This window comes from Crinia signifera, chromosome 2 (assembly GCF_055691185.1).
Source record: "Crinia signifera chromosome 2, ASM5569118v1, whole genome shotgun sequence".
NCBI classification, from domain to species: domain Eukaryota; kingdom Metazoa; phylum Chordata; class Amphibia; order Anura; family Myobatrachidae; genus Crinia; species Crinia signifera.
In genome coordinates this window covers 378,374,527-378,396,794 of record NC_139218.1, presented here as the reverse complement: position 1 = coordinate 378,396,794, position 22,268 = coordinate 378,374,527, and the positions used below count along the sequence as shown (strand labels likewise).

Genomic DNA, 22,268 nt, shown 5'->3' with positions numbered 1-22,268 from the left:
AGCGATCTGTCAGGGTCAGTGTTCTCCGTTGGGGCCACACATCGCTATCGCTATGCCCCTACACACAGCAATGTGCCACTGAGCATACTGTCAGGGTCAGTGTTCTCCGTGGGGGCCACACATCACTTTCGCTATGCCCCTACACACAGCCATGTGCCGCTGAGCGATCTGTCTGGGTCAGTGTTCTCCGTGGGGGCCACACATCGCTATCGCTATGCCCCTACACACAGCAATGTGCCGCTGAGCGATCTGTCAGGGTCAGTGTTCTCCGTGGGGGCCACACATCGCTATCGCTATGCCCCTACACACAGCGATGTGCCGCTTAGCGATCTGTCAGGGTCAGTGTTCTCCGTGGGGGCCGCACATTACTATCGCTATGCCCCTACACACAGCCATGTGCCGCTGAGCGATCTGTCAGGGTCAGTGTTCTCCGTGGGGGGCGCACATCGCTATCGCTATGCCCCTACACACAGCAATGTGCCGCTGAGCGATCTGTCCGGGACAGTGTTCTCCGTTGGGGCCACACATCACTATTGCTATGCCCCTACACACAGCCATGTGCCGCTGAGCGATCTGTCAGGGTCAGTGTTCTCCGTTGGGGCCACACATCGCTATCGCTATGCCCCTACACACAGCAATGTGCCGCTGAGCGATCTGTCAGGGTCAGTGTTCTCCATGGGGCCACACATCGCTATCGCTATGCCCCTACACACAGCCATGTGCCGCTGAGCATACTGTCAGGGTCAGTGTTCTCCATGGGGCCACACATCACTATCGCTATGCCCCTACACACAGCAATGTGCTGCTGAGCGATCTGTCCGGGTCAGTGTTCTCCGTGGGGGCCGCACATCGCTATCACTATGCCCCTACACACAGCAATGTGCCGCTGAGCGATCTGTCAGGGACAGTGTTCTCCGTGGGGGCCGCACATCGCTATCGCTATGCCCCTGGCCTACACACAGCAATGTGCCGCTGAGCGATCTGTCAGGGACAGTGTTCTCCGTGGGGGCCGCACATCACTATCGCTATGCCCCTACACACAGCGATGTGCCGCTGAGCGATTTGTCCGGGTCAGTGTTCTCCGTGGGGGCCGCACATCACTATCGCTATGCCCCTACACACAGCCATGTGCTGCTGAGCGATCTGTCAGGGTCAGTGTTCTCCGTGGGGGCCGCACATCGCTATCGCTATGACCCTACACACAGCCATGTGCCGCTGAGCGATCTGTCTGGGTCTGTGTTCTCCATAGGGGGCGCACATCACTATCGCTATGCCCCTACACACAGCAATGTGCCGCTGAGCGATCTGTCCGGGTCAGTGTTCTCCGTGGGGGCCACACATCACTATCGCTATGCCCCTACACACAGTCATGTGCCGCTGAGCGATCTGTCAGGGTCAGTGTTCTCCGTGGGGGCCACACATCGCTATGGCTATGCCCCTACACACAGCGATGTGCCGCTGAGCGATCTGTCCGGGACAGTGTTCTCCGTGGGGGCCACACATCACTATCGCTATGCCCCAACACACAGCGATGTGCCGCTGAGCAATCTGTCAGGGTCAGTGTTCTCCGTGGGGGGCGGGCATCACTATCGCTATGCCCCTACACACAGCCATGTGCCGGTGAGCGATCTGTCTGGGTCAGTGTTCTCCATGGGGGCCACACATCGCTATCGCTATGCCCCTACACACAGCAATGTGCCGCTGAGCGATCTGTCAGGGTCAGTGTTCTCCATGGGGGCCGCACATCACTATCGCTATGCCCCTACACACAGCCATGTGCCGCTGAGCGATCTGTCAGGGTCAGTGTTCTCCGTGGGGGCCACACATCGCTATCGCTATGCCCCTACACACAGCAATGTGCCGCTGAACAATCTGTCAGGGTCAGTGTTCTCCATGGGGGCCGCACATCACTATCGCTATGCCCCTACACACAGCGATGTGCCGCTGAGCGATCTGTCAGGGTCAGTGTTCTCCGTGGGGGGCCACACATCGCTATCACTATGCCCCTACACACAGCAATGTGCCGCTGAGCGATCTGTCAGGGTCAGTGTTCTCCGTGGGGGGCCACACATCGCTATCACTATGCCCCTACACACAGCGATGTGCCGCTGAGCGATCTGTCTGGGTCTGTGTTCTCCATGGGGGGACGCACATCATTATCGCTATGCCCCTACACACAGCCATGTGCCGCTTAGCGATCTATCCGGGACAGTGTTCTCCGTGGGGGCCACACATCGCTATCACTATGCCCCTACACACAGCCATGTGCTGCTGAGCGATCTGTCTGGGACAGTGTTCTCCATGGGGGCCGCACATCGCTATCGCTATGCCCCTACACACAGCGATGTACTGCTGAGCGATCTGTCAGGGTCAGTGTTCTCCGTGGGGGCCGCACATCGCTATCGCTATGCCCCTACACACAGCAATGTGCCGCTGAGCGATCTGTCAGGGTCAGTGTTCTCCGTGGGGGGCAGCACTTAGCTATCGCTTTGCCCCTACACACAGCCATGTGCCGCTGAGCGATCTGTCAGGGTCAGTGTTCTCCGTGGGGGGCCGCACATCGCTATCGCTATGCCCCTACACACAGCAATGTGCCGCTGAGCGATCTGTCAGGGTCAGTGTTCTCCGTGGGGGGCAGCACTTAGCTATCGCTTTGCCCCTACACACAGCCATGTGCCGCTGAGCGATCTGTCAGGGTCAGTGTTCTCCGTGGGGGGCCGCACATCGCTATCGCTATGCCCCAACACCCAGCCATGTGCCGCTGAGCGATCTGTCAGGGTCAGTATTCTCCATGGGGGCCGCACATCGCTAACGCTATGCCCCTACACACAGCCATGTGCCTCTGAGCATACTGTCAGGGTCAGTGTTCTCCGTGGGGGCCGCACATCGCTATCGCTATGCCCCTACACACAGCCATGTGCTGCTGAGCGATCTGTCAGGGTCAGTGTTCTCCGTGGGGGCCGCACATCGCTATCGCTATGCCCCTACACACAGCCATGTGCTGCTGAGCAATCTGTCAGGGTCAGTGTTCTCCGTGGGGGCCGCACATCACTATCGCTATGCCCCTACACACAGCCATGTGCTGCTGAGCAATCTGTCAGGGTCAGTGTTCTCCGTGGGGGGCCGCACATCGCTATCGCTATGCCCCTACACCCAGCCATGTGCCGCTGAGCGATCTGTCAAGGTCAGTGTTCTCCATGGGGGCCGCACATCGCTATCGCTATGCCCCTACACACAGCCATGTGCCTCTGAGCATACTGTCAGGGTCAGTGTTCTCCGTGGGGGCCGCACATCGCTATCGCTATGCCCCCACACACAGCCATGTGCCACTGAGCGATCTGTCAGGGTCAGTGTTCTCTGTAGGGGGCCGCACATCACTATCGCTATGCCCCTACACACAGCAATGTGCCGCTGAGCAATCTGTCAGGGTCAGTGTTCTCCGTGGGGGCCGCACATCGCTATCACTATGCCCCTACACACAGCGATGTACCGCTGATCGATCTGTCAGGGTCAGTGTTCTCCGTGGGGGGCCGCACATCACTATCGCTATGCCCCTACACACAGCAATGTGCCGCTGAGCGATCTGTCAGGGTCAGTGTTCTCCGTGGGGGCCGCACATCACTATCGCTATGCCCCTACACACAGCCATGTGCCGCTGATCGATCTGTCCGGGTCAGTGTTCTCCGTGGGGGGCCACACATCACTATCGCTATGCCCCTACACACAGCCATGTGCCGCTGAGCGATCTGTCAGGGTCAGTGTTCTCCGTGGGGGCCGCACATCACTATCGCTATGCCCCTACACACAGCGATGTGCCGCTGAGCGATCTGTCAGGGTCAGTGTTCTCCATGGGGGCCGCACATCACTATCGCTATGCCCCTACACACAGCAATGTGCCGCTGAGCGATCTGTCAGGGTCTGTGTTCTCCGTGGGGGCACACATCACTATCGCTATGCCCCTACACACAGCCATGTGCCGCTGAGCATACTGTCAGGGTCAGTGTTCTCTGTGGGGGCCGCACATCACTATCGCTATGCCCCTACACGCAGCCATGTGCCGCTGAGCGATCTGTCAGGGTCAGTGTTCTCCGTGGGGGCACACATCACTATCGCTATGCCCCTACACACAGCCATGTGCCGCTGAGCGATCTGTGAGGGTCAGTGTTCTCCGTGGGGGCCACACATCGCTATCGCTATGCCCCTACACACAGCCATGTGCCTCTGAGCATACTGTCAGGGTCAGTGTTCTCCGTGGGGGCCGCACATCGCTATCGCTATGCCCCTACACACAGCCATGTGCTGCTGAGCGATCTGTCAGGGTCAGTGTTCTCCGTGGGGGCCGCACATCGCTATCGCTATGCCCCTACACACAGCCATGTGCTGCTGAGCAATCTGTCAGGGTCAGTGTTCTCCGTGGGGGGCCGCACATCGCTATCGCTTTGCCCCTACACACAGCCATGTGCTGCTGAGCAATCTGTCAGGGTCAGTGTTCTCCGTGGGGGGCCGCACATCGCTATCGCTATGCCCCTACACCCAGCCATGTGCCGCTGAGCGATCTGTCAGGGTCAGTGTTCTCCATGGGGGCCGCACATCGCTATGCCCCTACACACAGCCATGTGCCGCTGAGCGATCTGTCAGGGTCAGTGTTCTCCGTGGGGGCCGCACATCGCTATCGCTATGCCCCTACACACAGCCATGTGCTGCTGAGCAATCTGTCAGGGTCAGTGTTCTCCATGGGGGCAGCACATCGCTATCGCTATGCCCCTACACACAGCGATGTGCCGCTGAGCGATCTGTCAGGGTCAGTGTTCTCCATGGGGGCCGCACATCGCTATCGCTATGCCCCCACACACAGCCATGTGCCACTGAGCGATCTGTCAGGGACAGTGTTCTCTGTAGGGGGCCGCACATCACTATCGCTATGCCCCTACACACAGCAATGTGCCGCTGAGCAATCTGTCAGGGTCAGTGTTCTCCATGGGGGCCGCACATCGCTATCGTTATGCCCCTACACACAGCGATGTACCGCTGATCGATCTGTCAGGGTCAGTGTTCTCCGTGGGGGGCCGCACATCGCTATCACTATGCCCCTACACACAGCCATGTGCCGCTGATCGATCTGTCCGGGTCAGTGTTCTCCGTGGGGGGCCGCACATCACTATCGCTATGCCCCTACACACAGCGATGTGCCGCTGAGCGATCTGTCAGGGTCAGTATTCTCCATGGGGGCCACACATCACTATCGCTATGCCCCTACACACAGCCATGTGCCGCTGAGCGATCTGTCAGGGTCAGTGTTCTCCGTGGGGGCCGCACATCACTATCGCTATGCCCCTACACACAGCAATGTGCTGCTGAGCATACTGTCAGGGTCAGTGTTCTCCGTGGGGGCCGCACATCACTATCGCTATGCCCCTACACACAGCCATGTGCCGCTGAGCGATCTGTCAGGGTCAGTGTTCTCCGTGGGGGCCGCACATTACTATCGCTATGCCCCTACACACAGCCATGTGCCGCTGAGCGATCTGTCAGGGTCAGTGTTCTCCGTGGGGGCCGCATATCGCTATGCCCCTACACACAGCAATGTGCTGCTGAGCATACTGTACGGGTCAGTGTTCTCCGTGGGGGCCGCACATCACTATCGCTATGCCCCTACACACAGCCATGAGCCGCTGAGCGATCTGTCAGGGTCAGTGTTCTCCGTGGGGGGCGGGCATCACTATCGCTATGCCCCTACACACAGCCATGTGCCGCTGAGCATACTGTCAGGGTCAGTGTTCTCCGTGGGGGCCGCACATCGCTATCACTATGCCCCTACACACAGCCATGTGCCGCTGAGCGATCTGTCAGGGTCAGTGTTCTCCGTGGGGGCCGCACATCACTATCGCTATGCCCCTACACACAGCCATGTGCCGCTGAGCGATCTGTCAGGGTCAGTGTTCTCCGTGGGGGCCGCATATCGCTATGCCCCTACACACAGCAATGTGCTGCTGAGCATACTGTCCGGGTCAGTGTTCTCCGTGGGGGCCGCACATCACTATCACTATGCCCCTACACACAGCCATGTGCCGCTGAGCATACTGTCAGGGTCAGTGTTCTCCGTGGGGGCCGCACATCACTATCGCTATGCCCCTACACACAGCCATGTGCCGCTGAGCGATCTGTCAGGGTCAGTGTTCTCCGTGGGGGCCGCACATCACTATCGCTATGCCCCTACACACAGCCATGTGCCGCTGAGCGATCTGTCAGGGTCAGTGTTCTCCGTGGGGGCCGCATATCGCTATGCCCCTACACACAGCAATGTGCTGCTGAGCATACTGTCCGGGTCAGTGTTCTCCGTGGGGGCCGCACATCACTATCGCTATGCCCCTACACACAGCAATGTGCCGCTGAGCGATCTGTCAGGGTCAGTGTTCTCCGTGGGGGCCGCACATCGCTATCGCTATGCCCCTACACACAGCCATGTGCCGCTGAGCAATCTGTCAGGGTCAGTGTTCTCCGTGGGGGGCCGCACATCGCTATCGCTATGCCCCTACACACAGCCATGTGACGCTGAGCGATCTGTCAGGGTCAGTGTTCTCCATGGGGGCCGCACATCACTATCGCTATGCCCCTACACACAGCATTGTGCCGCTGAGCGATCTGTCAGGGTCTGTGTTCTCCGTGGGGGCCGCACATCGCTATCGCTATGCCCCTACACACAGTCATGTGCTGCTGAGTGATCTGTCAGGGTCAGTGTTCTCTGTGGGGGGCACTCATCACTATCGCTATGCCCCTACACACAGCCATGTGCCGCTGAGCGATCTGTCCGGGACAGTGTTCTCTGTGGGGGGCACTCATAACTATCGCTATGCCCCTACACACAGCGATGTGCCGCTGAGCGATCTGTCCGGGTCTGTGTTCTCCATGGGGCCACACATCACTATCGCTATGCCCCTACACACAGCCATGTGCCGCTGAGCGATCTGTCTGGGACAGTGTTCTCCGTTGGGGCCGCATATCGCTATCACTATGCCCCTACACACAGCGATGTGCCACTGAGCGATCTGTCCGGGTCAGTGTTCTCCGTGGGGGGCGCACATCGCTATCACTATGCCCCTACACACAGCCATGTGCCGCTGAGCGATCTGTCTGGGTCAGTGTTCTCCGTGGGGGCCGCATATCGCTATCACTATGCCCCTACACACAGCGATGTGCCACTGAGCGATCTGTCTGGGTCAGTGTTCTCCGTGGGGGGCACACATCGCTATCACTATGCCCCTACACACAGCCATGTGCTGTTGAGCGATCTGTCAGGGTCAGGGTTCTCCGTGGGGGCCGCACATCGCTATCACTATGCCCCTACACACAGCCATGTGCCGCTGAGCGATCTGTCAGGGTCAGTGTTCTCCATGGGGGCCGCACATCGCTATCACTATGCCCCTACACACAGCCATGTGCCGCTGAGCGATCTGTCCGGGACAGTGTTCTCCGTGGGGGCCGCACATCACTATCGCTATGCCCCTACACACAGTGATGTGCCGCTGAGCGATCTGTCAGGGTCAGTGTTCTCCATGGGGCCGCACATCGCTATCGCTTTGCCCCTACACACAGCAATGTGCTGCTGAGCAATTTGTCAGGGCCAGTGCAGGGCCGCCACTAGTAATGTTGGGGCCCGGGATTGACCTTCAGCCCGGGCCCCCAGCTGCACCCCCCCTTCGCACACCAGCACCCCGCCTCTCCACCCCACCCCCCCCCCCCCCCCATTGCTATTACTTACCAGCGGTGCTCCGAGCCCCGAATCCTCCGGGATTCGGGGCTCGGAGCACTCACTGCACAGTGCAGCCTGCAGAGCCCCTCTGTATCCTAGGCTCGGTGCTCTGCAGGCTGCACTGTGTATTGTGCGCGCCTGCCCGCCTGAGCTGGGTGGGGGGATTTCTGCGGGGGGGGGCGTGCCACTGTGGGCAGCTGCCCGGGCCCCCCTGTCGGCGGCCCTGGGTCAGTGTTCTCCATGGGGGCCGCACATCGCTATTGCTTTGCCTCTACTCACACAGTCATATAGGGGTATTTTATAAGTTTACAAAAGGCCTGGGGATCGCTACGTGTGTAGGCCCTATACCACTCTTTATCTCCCTGTCCACTTATTGCCCCATACACACCGGGCGGTGTGTGCCACTGAGCGGTCTAGTTAGCACAGATCGCTCAGCACACATTGCTGGCTAGATCTCCCATACACACAGAGTGATGTGTGCTGAGCAATGTGTGCTAACCCAGTGTTTATTCATGCACATACAGGTGATCTAACTAGATCTTGCCTGCATGTGCTCAATATCTGGGCCGGCGATGGCCAAGGGCAGGACCGCGTATCGCTACGGGGCATACACACGGAGTGATCTGTGCTTATCTTAATGAAGACAGATCGCTTAGAAAACGGGCTATTATCGCCCCATGTGTATGCCCCGTTAGTCTATCAATCTCTCCGTCTATCTTCTCTGGCTGTTAGTCTATTATATTTATTATATTATATTATATAATTATTATTATTACTACATTTAACTTATAAGGTGCCACGAGGGGTTCACAGCGCTGTACATAGGGCACACATTGGAATAATACAGGATACACAGAACTAAACATAAAAGTAAATGAAAGACTAAAACAGAACACAGTTAACAGTAGCACAATACATAAACCTACTCTCTGAACCTGCGGGAGACTCCTGATATTTTAGGTAGTCTCCCCACCCCACGCTGCACTACCCTGACTGCTGTCCTGGAGCGGTAAGTGGGCAGGTATGATGCATCCCCTGTGTCAGCCGCCCGGGTCAGCGGCAGCCGCAGCAGCAGCGGGGCTCCCCGTCGCATAGTCCTCCTGACAGCCGCTTTGATCAGTGAGGTTCCCCACTGCATCATCCCAGCAGAAGTGCTCCCTTGACTCCACCTGGTGCCGCGTCCATGGCAACCAGAGGAGACTTGATACTTCCACCCGGCGGCCGGGTGGCCAGCGTCACTTCCGCCCAGTTCGGAAATCCCGGCTGTTGCCTAGCAACCAGAGGATACCGGTTATCGCGCCCTGCACCCCCAGTGGTAATCAGGGCAGGGGGCCTGGCACACAGGGGTAGATTTATTAAGCTGGGTGAAGCAGAGCTGGCCCTAGCCTAAATGACGCCCTAGGCAAGATTTTGGCTGGTGCCCCCTAGCACCGCCACTAGTTGCGCCTCTGACCCTGCTCCCCCCCCTTTCCCAGCACCATCAACCCTCATCATAGCAGTCATCATTTTGGTGCCCCTACCCGCAATACTTTAAATAGAAACAGCGCACACATTTGGTGCAGCCCAAACAGGGGTGTGTTCTTGCTGGGAAGGGGCATGGCCACACAATAGTACCCCCAATTCAAATTATGCCACACAGTAGTGCAACTTTATTCACATTATATCATGTGATGTGTCCCTTATTCACGTTACATCACACAGTAGTACCACTTTACCTTATGTACATTACTCCTCACATTATTCACATTATACCCTTAGAAAAAAATCCTGAGAAAAATTGTATTTTAACCACCTCCATTGCCACACTGCAACCCAGCACAAAGCAGTGTGTGCTGGGCAGAGGAGAAGAGCTGCAGCTGCTGCTGTCACTTAAGGGGAGGGGGCCCGGGCCCCCACTGGGCCCTTCCATCAGACTTTTGCCTGGATAATTTGTACCCCCTACCCCTTTCTCTCGTCACCCCTGATAATACCACACAGTAATGCCTCTTACACATGACACACATTATTAATGTCCTTATAACCATAATGCCCCTTACACATTATGCCAACCTTTATTAATGCCCTTCATACACATAATGACACACATAATGCCCCTTACACATATGTTGCACATAATAATTGCCCTTATACACAACATAATGCCTGTTACACATATTTCGCACATTAATAATGCGTTTATACATGACACACATAATGCCCCTTACACATATGCTGAACACTATTGCACAACGAACCCACCCACAGACAGCACTCGCACAGCCGCTAACACTGTGTCCTCTGGCAATGTAGCTCCTGGCCAGTTCTGCTAACGTTTGGTGCCTTTTTTGCTGAAAATTTGTCTTATTTGCATTTTTATGACCAGCACACACAAGGAGCTTCCAATGATTAAAATGATATGCGGCATGCCTATATTCTGTGAGCGACTGTGGCTGTACCTGCATATGGAATGCTATGTTACAGTGATTTCCATGAATACACTATTTCGTATGCAGATACAGCCTCACTCACACACAGAATATAGGCATGCTGCATATCATTGTAAACAGCAGAAGCTGCTGGCGCCCCTGGGCATTCCAAATGCCCTAGGCATTTGCCTAGTTTGCCTATGCCTAAGGCCGGCTCTGCGGTGAAGTGATAAACTGTCTGGTTTTTATCATTGGCCAATCAGCTCCTACCTGTGAAGTTACAGGCTTGGTTTGAAAAATTACAGGTAGGAGCTGATTGGTCAGTGATAAAAACCAGACAGTTTATCACTTCACCAAGCTTAATAAATCTACCCCTCAGGGGGCAACTGATAGGCTACCTCACCCCTTTTAAGGGGTGGGAGCCTGCTTACCCCCGCCGGTGATACTTCCTGTTCCAGGAGTTCATTTTTGTCCCTGCTGGTTCTCTGCTAATCCAGGTCCTTCCTGAGCCTGTCAGTCTGTCCTAGCTTCATTCCTGGCTGCCATTTCTCATCTGCAGCTGTTGGAGTATTTCCAGTTATCTTCTCGTTCTTGCTGGTCACCTAAATGCTCCTATTGGAACCTGGTTATTATTTCTCTCTTTCATTCATTCATTATATTCTTTTTGTAGTCGTCGTGTGTGGGTTGTTCCCGGCTGCTGGGAAAACCCCAGGCTTCTTTATCGGTACCGTTATTGTCTTTGGGGGTACCTTTTTTCTTTCTGTGCTGCATCTGGGTCACAGGTTTCCTGTTTTTGGCCAGGTGCCGTTAGATAGTTGTTTTTCCCAGGTAGTTCCCTGTAGTCAGATCTCCTTTTGACCATCTCCTCAGACGATCGCTGTCACCTTGTCACCTCGTAAGACCTGGTTGCACCCGAGTTGGGGCAGACTTTATTTGCCCCTCCAAACATGGTGATTAAAGGTGAAGCCTTAGTTCCTGCAGGTTTCAGCCATTTGTCTGAGGGGGTCAACAGAGGTAGGGCAGGGTGTGCCTTGGCCAGTCCCGGCTGTGGGTTCACGCTCAAAAGCAAAACCAAGTTTAGATTCATTACACCCTGGATGTATTACAGGGGCTCTGCAGCACATATCAATTTCTGAGAGTGTGGTATGAGCTGCCGACAGGCGGGATTCCAACAGTCAGAATCCTGACTGCCAGGAATCCGACCGGGGGGCAAGCGCTATGAAGCCCCTTGCGGGCTCGATGGCTCGCTGCGCTCAGCACAGGCTAGATTCTTCCTCTATAGGGTCATTGACCACCACAAGGGAGAATAGCCCCTATCAGTCGGGATCCCGACTGTCTGGCATTTAACAGTTAGAATTCCAATGTTGGTCTACTGACCGTCAGAATCCCGATTGTAAGTAGCAGCCCTCATAGGTTTCTATATTGTGAGATGTACAAAGCTGGGATATGTAATAACCCTACAGCATTTAGCTACTAGCTTGTATTGGTGGCAACACTCTTATCCTTCTTTTAATTGACTGTATTTTCTTTCCTGTACCACAGAGATCCTGCGGACGCAGGACGGCTCCCAACAGGTAAGTGACTGTCATAGATGCAGGAAACAGACTATATCTAAATACCATGACCTCTGATGTACAGTTACTAGGAGTGTCTCTAACATACCTATTGCCATGCATCAGTGTTATTACACCCCACTGGCACACTATGTGAGGTCATAGCTGCAGGAGTCATTATAACATACATATTGCCATGCACAGGGCCGGATTAACAATGGGCCTGATGGAACTGCAGCTCAAAGAAAAAGGTATTAAATTACCGAAACGTCAGACCAAAGCAGTTGTCGGTCTGCATTTATTTCGTGAGAAAAACCCGTTTGAGTACCGCCCCGTTGTATGATCTACTTCCAAGGCTATATCTTTCTGGAAGGCACCGCGGTTGTTGAAGTTGTTTGTTGGGAGTGCCGGATCCCTGCCCTATCTATATATATATATATATATATATATACATACAGCAGACAGATGGCGGCACTCAGCAATAATACTACATGACAACGGCAGGTTAGTCACCGTTTTAAACCAATTTAATACGGTTCTTCTTCAGGACATTTATGTCCTGAAGAAGAACTGTATTAAATCGGTTCGAAATGTTGACGAACCTGCCGTTGTCATGGAGTATTATTGCTGAGTGCCGCCGTCTGTCTGCTGTGTTTGAATCCCTCTGGAGGGATATGGATGGCACCTGATTTGGACTTAATCATATATATATATATATATGCCATACATATGGATGACCGGCGGGAAGTTCAGGTAAGTATACTTACTCTTCCCCTGCCCCAACCATTCCTTCTAGCAGCCTAACCCTGCCCCCTTGTAACCTGACCCTAACCCTCCCCACTAGTGCATAACCCTAGCCCCTGCACCCTGCCACCTAAACCTAATCATCCTCTCCCTGCAGCCTCCTTCTAAGTGCCTACACCTAGCCCCCCCTCCCATCCTCAGCCACATGCTACCCTGCTGGCATACTGACCATTTGGGATGCTAGCTGACAGTATTCCAGCATCAGCATCCTGACCGCATTCCATGTTCTTTTTTTTTTTTTTTTTTATTTTCTTTTTATTTCACGTTAAAACATTTACATACATTTGGATATATCTGGCATACAACATGTATGTCATATATCTCTCATATATACACTTATTCTTCTTTACGTACAACACTTAACATTCAACATTTAACAATAACACATACATTTACACTTACATAGACATTTACTTTTTACTGGTCCGTCTCCTAAATCTTAATTGTTTTACCGTATTCATGGTTTATTTTTCTCTCTAATTCTTATGGGTTACTCGATCTAGGTCTACGCTTAGTTCCCCCCCTGGAGGACTTTCTTATGTGTCTCTATCTATATAATTTCCCCACACTTGCCACTTTTTAGTTATATTGCTCTCTTGTACGTCTGATGTTTCCATATTGTACGCAAAGTTTATTTTACTGATTACTAGTGTGAGGTTTGGCGGTTGATCTTGTTTCCAGTTCTGAGCTATTGCCGTTTTAACTGCGATAAGTATCTGATTTAGTACATATTTATTTTTAATTTTCAGTTCTTTATTGTATATGTGTAACAGTGCCATTTGAGGGGACAGGTTTATTTTTACCCCCGTTACTTGCTCTATTAGACGTTCTGTTTCCTGCCAGAGATCTTTTAATCTACTGCAGGCCCAAAAGACGTGTAGCAGGTCTCCTCTTTCTTCCATACACCTCCAACATACATTTGGTTGGTCTGGGTAAAATTTATTCATTTTTTCTGGTGTTAAATATACCCCATAGAACAGTCTCATAAATTTCTCAATGTGGGAGCTAGATTTAGTCATTCCATGTATTGAGTTGAACAGGCTGGTCCAATCTCCCTCATCCAAGGACACCTTTAATTCTTGCTCCCATCTAAATTGTGGTTTAATTTTTTCCTCTAAGTTGTTACCCAATATATATCCATACCAAAAGGTAATTCCACCTTTGGATTTTTTGTTTTTTATCTTATTTAATAAGATATTGGGAAGATTTTGCAATGAGTCCTCGGATGTTGGGGATTCGGCCAGCCAGCTCCTTATTTGGAGGTATTTATAAAAATCTACTGACAATATGTCATATTTTACCTGTATTTGTGTAAATGTTAATAACCCCTCTCCTGAGTATATGTCCTGTAGGGTTTTTATACCTTTAGCTATCCATTCTTTTAGGTTTAGGTGCGGGATACATTTTGCTATTGTTCTTATTTCTGTTTGTCTTAGTGGAGCCGTAAATTTGGCTTTGGTATTTAAGATGATATCCCATACCTTCAGAGTCTCTTTTGTTGCTTTGGGGGTTGCAGGGCTTATATTCCTATTTTTTGGTGGTAACCAAAGTAGTTCTTCTGCGTTTACGTATTCTATTAGGTCATCTTCCACTTTTGCCCATGGTTTTTTTTCCTGCCCTATCCAACCCGACACTTGGTTAATTATGCATGCTTGTTGGTATATTTCTAAATCTGGCAATGCTACCCCTCCGTTTTTTTTTGGTCTCACTAAATATTTTTTTGCTATTTTTGTTTTTTTATTTTTCCATATGTACTTATTCAGGACAGCATTAAACCTGTTTAACCAATATTTCGGTAACAGTCGTGGAATTGCCCTGAACAAGTACATCATTTTTGGTAAAAGAGACATTTTGAGGGCTGCTACTCTTCCTATCCAATTAACCTCGTGATTCATCCAATCTTTAGTTTTTTTTTTTATTTGTTCGAGCAATGGGGTATAATTATATTCTATTAAGTCTTCATCCTTCTCTGTTAAATTTATTCCTAAATATTTTATTGTTTTTGTTTTCCAATTAAATCTATATTTTCCTTTCAGGTTTATTAGTTTTCCCTGTTCTATATTCATCGGCAAAGCTTCTGTTTTTTTCTTATTGAGTTTATAGTATGATGCTCTTGCATATTCATCGATAATTCCCATCAGTATCTCTATTGAATTCTCTGGGTCCGTAAGCATTAGCAGAACGTCGTCTGCGAATAGGAGTATTTTGTGTTGATCTTTATTAATTACTGGGCCTTTTATTGTCTGGGTTGATCTTATGGTCTCGGCAAAGGGCTCTATCGATAGAACGAAAATACTTGGGGATAATGGGCATCCCTGCCTTGTCCCATTTGTAATAGGGAATCTATAGGAAGTTTTATTATTTATATATACGTGTGCTGTTGGATTTGAATATAGGGCTAAAATTGCTTTCAGGAATGTTCCTTCTATTCCAAATTTCCTCAGGACTTCTTCCATGTATTCCCAATTGAGGCGATCGAAGGCCTTTTGTGCGTCAAGCGACAGCACCATAAGTGGGAGACCTTTTTTTGAGAAGCATTCCATTATATTTATTGCTTTCCTAATATTCTCGGTTCCCTGTCTATCCCTCACAAATCCGACCTGTTCTTCTTTTATTAATTGTGGAAGATATTGGTTAAGGCGGTTTGCCATTATTCTCGCATAAATTTTAATATCTGTGTTGAGCAATGCTATTGGCCTGTAGTTTTGAACACACCTCAGATCTTTGCCTTCCTTAGGAATAGTCACGAGGCGTGCCTCTAACATCTCGAGTGGAAATTTTTCTGCCCTTATTACTGCTGCAAATGTGTTTTGAAGAATTGGGGCTATTTTTGCTTGGAAGTGAGTATAGAATTCATTAATATAGCCATCTGGCCCAGGTGTTTTGTGTTGCTTCAGGCTTTTGATAGTTTCTCCTATCTCTTGCACTGTTATGCTTTTATTTAAGTTGTCTATTTGATCCTTTTTTAATTTTGGAAGATTTTGTTTATTTAGAAAATTCTCTATTATATTCTTTGTAGGTTGGAATGTTTCTTTATCATCTCTTAAGTTATACAAGTTCTTATAGTAGTCTGCGAAGATATTTGTTATTTCATTTGGGTTGGAAATTTTATTACCATATTTGTTATATATTTCTCTAATTATTTTCCGGGTTTGTTTACCCTTGATTTTCCTTGCTAATAGTCTTGTGGCCTTATTACCTTCTGTATAAAATGTCTGTTGAAGTTGTGCTATATTTTTCTTTATTTGTTTAATATTATTATTTTCAAGTTGGTCTCTTAATTTATTTAAGTTTTGCAGTACTTTATTATTTGTTGGGGATTTTTTATGTTCTCTTTCCAGTATTATTATCTGATTCTGTATCTCTACCTGTTTTCTTTGTTCTTCTCTTTTTATCCTCGAACAGATCTGGATGATATTGCCTCTAAGTACGGCCTTTAAGGCACACCAATAGTTAATTTGATTGGTTTCTTCAGGATTGTTGTTTCTACAATATTCCTCTATCAATTTTACTATCTGGGTTTTTGTTTCTGTTTTTTTAAGCAAATGTTTGGGGAAGCTCCATATTCTTTGTTTATCCACGGGTACAGTATTTTCCCACGTGGTCACTACCGGGGCATGATCTGACATTGTTGTTGGCAATATGTCTACTTTCTGTATTTGTTGGAGCGTTGTTTTATCCGTTAGTATTAAGTCTATTCTTGAATATGTTTTGTGGGCGTTCGAGAAGAATGTATAGTCTCTTGTAGTGGGATTTTTAATCCTCCAAATATCGTATAGTTCTGCTTCTGCTAATTTTTCAGATATTCTTCTCGAGAGCTCACAAACTGCTCGTGTTGTTTTTAGTTTCCCTACATTTGTTTTATCCATTTGAGGGTCCAATGTTACATTAAAGTCCCCCAGCATTATTACTGTTTCGCCCCTTACTTTTTGGATTTCTTTTAATACTTTCCTAAAATATTTCTCCTGTGCACTGTTGGGCGCATATACTGTTACTAAAGTTATTGATTGACTTTCTAGAAGTCCCTTCACTATAATATATCTTCCTTCTTTGTCTACTGTGTATGATTGAGTTACCCAGTTTAAACTTTTCCTTATCAGAATTGCGACTCCACGTTTTTTACACAGTGCACTGGAGAAATATACCTGTGTGTAGTTGTGATCCTGTAATTTAGGTGTATTTACTCTTGAAAAGTGTGTCTCCTGTATGGCAGCTATATCTATTTTCTGGACGTTTAAATACTGGAGAAGGCGTCTTCTCTTCTGTGGGATGTTCAGTCCCTTTATATTCAGAGATAATAGTTTTACCATTTATTTAATTGTTTGGGGGGTCTTGTTCTTATTTGTACCCTTCTTACTTCTTGTGTTAACTGAGACGGACCTGGAACATTTAACAATTGGACTTTTACATTTAAAACATACATTACTTTATACATACACATTTTACTCATACACATTTACCTTGCTCTTTAATAAGAGCACAATGGTCCCTACTTCTTGGGACTGTCTTTCGTCCTCTAGGGGTAGTGCTAGGGTTTAACCCATCACCTTTTGCTTAGATTTAAGTAGATATCGATTTAGAAGTTTTTTGTTCCTTACTACCTCTTTCTTAACTTCCTTTTTCTGTTCTTCTATCTTTCCCTTCTTACTGACTGTCTAATTATCTATATGGGGGAGATGGCTTTTTCCCCGTTTTTCTTTCCTTTTCCTTCTCCTCCCTTCCTCACTCTTCCCTTCCATTCCCCAGGGGAAAAAAAGAAAAAAAAAAGAAAAAAAAAAAAAAAAAAAGGGGGGGGGAGGGGGGGAGAATGGGAACAAGGAATAAAAGGAGGGCTGGTTTAGTTACACTCTTAATTTATTTGACCGCTCTAGTGATCTGCGTTAGGTGCACTTACTCGCTTATGTATTATCTCTTAGTCTGTCCTATTCTTTACTCAGCTAGTTTAGTCTTATTGATTTAATATATCGTGAGGTTATCGAAACTATTTAGTGAAATGTGACCTTTTCCTATGTCACCATCCCTTCTTACTCCTGGTGAGGATTAAACTGTGTCTTAATCTAAATGTGTTATCTATTATTATATACCGCTTCCTTGGGTTCTGTTACTCAATTTTAGTGCTATTTTAAACTGTGTTCCCCCTCCCCTTACCTCCCCTTCCCCCCTCCCTATTCCCCTTCCCCCTCCCTCGTCCCCTCCCTCCCTCCTCCCTTCCCTCCCCTCCCTCCCGCTCCCTCAATCTCCCCTTGTGTGCTATGAATTAGTGCATTTCTTCCTTCTTTTCTTCCTTTTTTTCTTTTCTCCCTCTCTTCCCTTCCCACCCTTTATCCGTGTGTTTAATTCAGTGATTCATTTTCTGTTGCTTCTTATTAATTATTTGTTGCATATGATATATCATCGTCTTATCAGGCGTGTACACTCTGTATGGTCTTTCACGTGGATATATACACACATAAAAACCCGCTCTAAAGTAAAAAAAAAAAAAAAAAAAAAAAAAAAAAAAACACAGGAAACAAGGGTATTAGGAATGGTAGCAGTAAAAGAGGCCGAGGAGGGGGATCGCCTCCTGCCCAATCTTTAGCCCACTTTAGACCAGTCCGGTTGGAGCTGTTGAGGTGTTATTATTATTCCCTCTGGGTATGGGATCTTCCATTCTCTTAGAAGTACAAGTCCCTCCTCTTCCGTCGTAGCTGTCCTGATCTCCCCTTGATGTTTAATTATGAGTTTGACTGGAAAGCCCCATTTATATGGAACATTAGCTTGTCTCAGGGCATTTGTAATTTTTGCCAGGGCCTTTCTTTTCATCAAAGTCTGTACTGATAGGTCATTGTATATCTGAAGTGTACCGAGGGTTCTTAGACCTGTTGTATCTCTGGTGGCTCTTAAAATTTCGTCTTTAATTTGTGGGTAGTGGAGTTTCAATATTACATCCCTCGGCGCGTCTTCTGGGGCTCTTTTTGCTTTCGGTAATCTATGGATTCTATCAATCAGCATTTGTGTTCTTGGGGTTTCTGGCAGTAATTTCTGGAAGGTATCTTGGGCATATTGTTCTAAGTCTTTTATCTGGACTGTTTCCGGTATGCCTCTTATTTTAAGATTGCTCCTTCGTGCCCGGTCTTCCAGACTAATTGTTTTATCTTTTAGGGAAGATAACTCCTGTTGTGTACTCTGATACGCTTTTACCAGCTCATTGTGTGCCTTTGTCATCTCTGTTAATTTTGTTTCTATCTGGTCCGTTCTATTACCTAGATCTGTTATTTCTTTAGTTAAGTCTTGCACTGAGCTTCGGACTTCTGTCGATATATCATTCTTTAATTCTGCTAGAAGCTGTAACATTTTACGTAGCGTTATAGGTTCATCCATCCTTCCGTCTACCTCCGGGGAGGAGGGGCTGGATTCTGTTGTCAGGGCACTACTTTTTTGGCTTGATGTTGATAGTCTCTCTTTTTGTTTATCTTTAGTTTTTGTACTGGGCGCTGAAAAAAAGTTTGTTGAGGTATTTAAAGGGTTTTTATCTTTTTTTGGCGCCATATTGCTTCCGCTTCTTTTCTCTTCTTGTCCCTTGAGTTTTTTTCTTTTTTCCCCTGTTTTTCCTTTTCTCCCGTAAATATTAGACAGTCACGTTATTTTGTTTTTACAATCATTCTACTTCATTTTAAAGAATTTTACGATAGATTTTACTAGGTGATGGGGTAGACGTCACTCATTCTTTTATTTTCCTCATTCTTCCCAGACTTCCCAACGCCCCAATCTCTTGTTTACGTTTTATTTTGTTCCCCCACTGGGCATATAGGACTGGCGATTCTCCTCCTTTCTGTCCCTTGCGTGGTGATTTTGTGAGCTTATTTTACGGGCTTACTGCTCCCTCTACTGGTATCACGCTGATATTAGTCCCGTCTCAATTATCCCAAACGTGGGTTCAGGATGAGATGGCAAGGGTAGGGATAATGGGGGGTAGAAAGGAGATGGACCTCTTCCTTTCTCTTCCACTCCTCTTGCTAATAATTAGTGGGGAAGTGCAGGGAGATTTTATGGGCGTTGTGCTGCTGGTTGTCGTTTTTTTTTTTTTTTTCCCCTTTTTTTCCTTTTTTTATTTTATCTGCTGAATGCAATATCTCGCTCCTCAGTTTCTGTACTTTTAATTGTCTTTAATATGCAGAGCAATCTGTATAGTCTGGTCTTATTCCCAGCTTTTCTGTTCCCGAACTGGGATAGCTGCGGGTAGAGTGGGAGGCACAGATAGGGGGTACTAAGGACAGTGTTACCTCCCCCCCCTAATGGCCACCCTCCACTCAGTCCTTATGCTGTTGGGTTGGGGCACTTTATCAGCCTATATTATTGTTAGGGTGATCTGGTTCCCTGTTGTCAGGCTCAAGCAGGGCGGACAGGCACAGGAACAGGCAGGCTCAGGCACAGGCTGGGAGGGCCTCTCACTTCCTCCCCTCACTGGCCCCCGTTCTTCCCCCTCACCTGGGCACACTCCGGACTCAGGTCTGCTTCTGGTATCCCCCGACCGGCTCGTCCACCTCCTCACAGCGTCGCTTTAGGCAGCGTCTGACAGGGACCCAGCAAGGCGTCTGTGACGGGATACCTTCCCGTCGCGTCTCTCAGCTCTCCGGCACACCCCGTCTCCTCTCTGCCGGTGCCGCAGCAAATATCGGGCTGAGACCACCTGTCGTTTCTGGATTGACCGCTCGTCTCGCTGGTGTCCAGACCGCTGTATAAACTTGCGGGGGACCTCCTCTAGAGCCGCTAGCGGGGATCGGCAGGGTGTCCGCGTCAAGGTATGCGCTTCCCTGGTTTCCGCTCTCCCGCTCTCTACGTGCTCCGGTGCTCCAGGCTTCTCCCCAGTCGGGCGCAGCAGCATCCAGCAGCGTGTCCACGTCTGGCGTCTGACGTGGTCAGTGACGTCCTAGCACCCGCATTCCATGTTCTGACACCAGCGTTTTGACAGCAGTTAGGACATCCCCATAGCAGTGGTCACACCCTCAAATAACCAATCACACTACAAACACATCTGCCCCACCTGCAGTGCACATGGTTTTGCTCATTTTGAGAACAAATTTGTACTGCGATCAGATCTGAATAAGGGCCATACTGCTCCTCTGTGTAAATGATGGGATTCCATTGACATTTGTCATTGGGAATCGCCTTAACCAATCACCTACGAGCTCTTCCAGTGATTGGCTGGTGGTGTCCTATAAAACGAAATGTTATTTTAATAACATTGGGCCTTATTTTGGTTCACTCTTTCTGACAAAATCCTTCTTAGATGGACAAAACCATGTGCACTGCAGGGGGGCAGATGTAAAATGTGCAGAGAGAATTAGATTTGGGTGAGTTATTGTGTTTCTGTGCAAGGTAAATACTGGCTGCTTTATTTTTACAATGCAAAATAGATCTCACTTTGAAGTAAAACCCCACCAAAATCTAATTCCCTCTGCACAAGTTACATCTGCCCCACCTGCAGTGCACATGGTTTTGTCCATCTAAGAAGGATTTTGTCAGAAAGATTGAACCAAAATAAGGCCCATTGAGTTGTATAGAATGAAAATAACATTGAGTCCTATGATGGGAACCAGCAAATCTGCAGGACCCCAAAGTTAATTGAACCTAACCACAAGGGTGAGTGATCCATATTTTAATAGGGATCAGCCTTGTGGTTAGGTTCAATTAACTTTGAGGCGAATGAAGAGTTTCTTCATTTTATTATGTTTAAGCAATATAGGACGGTCATTTTTTTCTGGAGGCTGGCATTGCTACGCCTCTTGGATTTGGATACACTCACTGGCAGTAGATGGCTGTCTCAATGGCCCAAAATCTGGTCACATTCCTCCTGCACCCCAGATATGGTAGAGTGTATGCTTTCCCCATAGTGTATATATTTATGATGCGCATTGTGTACCTGACTCCCGTTACCTTTGTCACTTTCAAGGTTTCTCTTCTCCTTATAGGAAGAACATGTAACTCCGCGGAGCCGGGATGGGTTCGGCTCTCTGTGGGTCTCCTGTATAACATCTACACACTGCCTCCATTCTGCCCCAAATGCTTATAGCCTCTCCTACAGCCATACGGATCTCCGCACGATTACATCTGGCCTCAGAAAGCCATAACATCGCTGCACCTCAGTCCGTACTTTGACTCCCAACCGATTGTAACATCTAAGGCAGCAGCTACCATCAGACCTACGCCAGCGCAGACAAGTCACACCCATTGGGGGTATTATGAGATCTAAACCCCCCTTCCATCATCACCACCAATGCACTCCCTTCCTTCCCTGGAAAATTCAAAAACAACAATAAAAAAAACCTCTGCATCTCAAATGAGCGTGTAAGAGCCTTTTGTGAAACACGTCGCACACGCAGAGTACATATAGGCATCATCAGGGATACAATGCTGTGGTTGTGTGTGTAACTGGTGATCGGGATGAGAGTGGGAACGCAGCAGGTTAGGGCGGACATGTGTGATAGGGGAGAGGGGGAGAATGTGTGGGCAGAAGGGAACTGCGGATGGTCAGCATCAGGTCGCTACTGAGACGTACAGAGTCTCCTCCTAATGTCGTGTTACAGGTGTGGCGCAAGTGTCACGTAACTGGGTGCGTAATCAGTCAGCAGTACGATACACCCCAGCATACAGCTACCTCTCAGTGTCAGCCCCCTGTGTGTAATATTAGGGTATGATTAGGGACAGGGGTACATTACACCCCAGCATACAGCTACCTCTCAGTGTCAGCCCCCTGTGTGTAATATTAGGGTATGA

General features: G+C 48.9%; 1 long non-coding RNA gene across 5 annotated transcripts in view; it reads left to right on the top strand.

Moving 5' to 3' along the window:
• Positions 1-21,832, top strand: part of LOC146059237 (uncharacterized) — a 37,725-nt gene extending 15,893 nt beyond the window's left edge. For 2 of the 5 annotated variants that reach the window (XR_014470199.1, XR_014470200.1), the window contains exons 4-5: positions 11,698-11,729; positions 21,464-21,832. This is a non-coding gene — a long non-coding RNA (uncharacterized LOC146059237). Of the gene's footprint in view, positions 1-11,697; positions 11,730-21,444 lie in introns of all 5 variants that reach the window. The other 3 variants (XR_014470197.1, XR_014470198.1, XR_014470201.1) reach the window with 2 other exon arrangements.
• Positions 21,833-22,268: the final 436 nt, after the last annotated feature.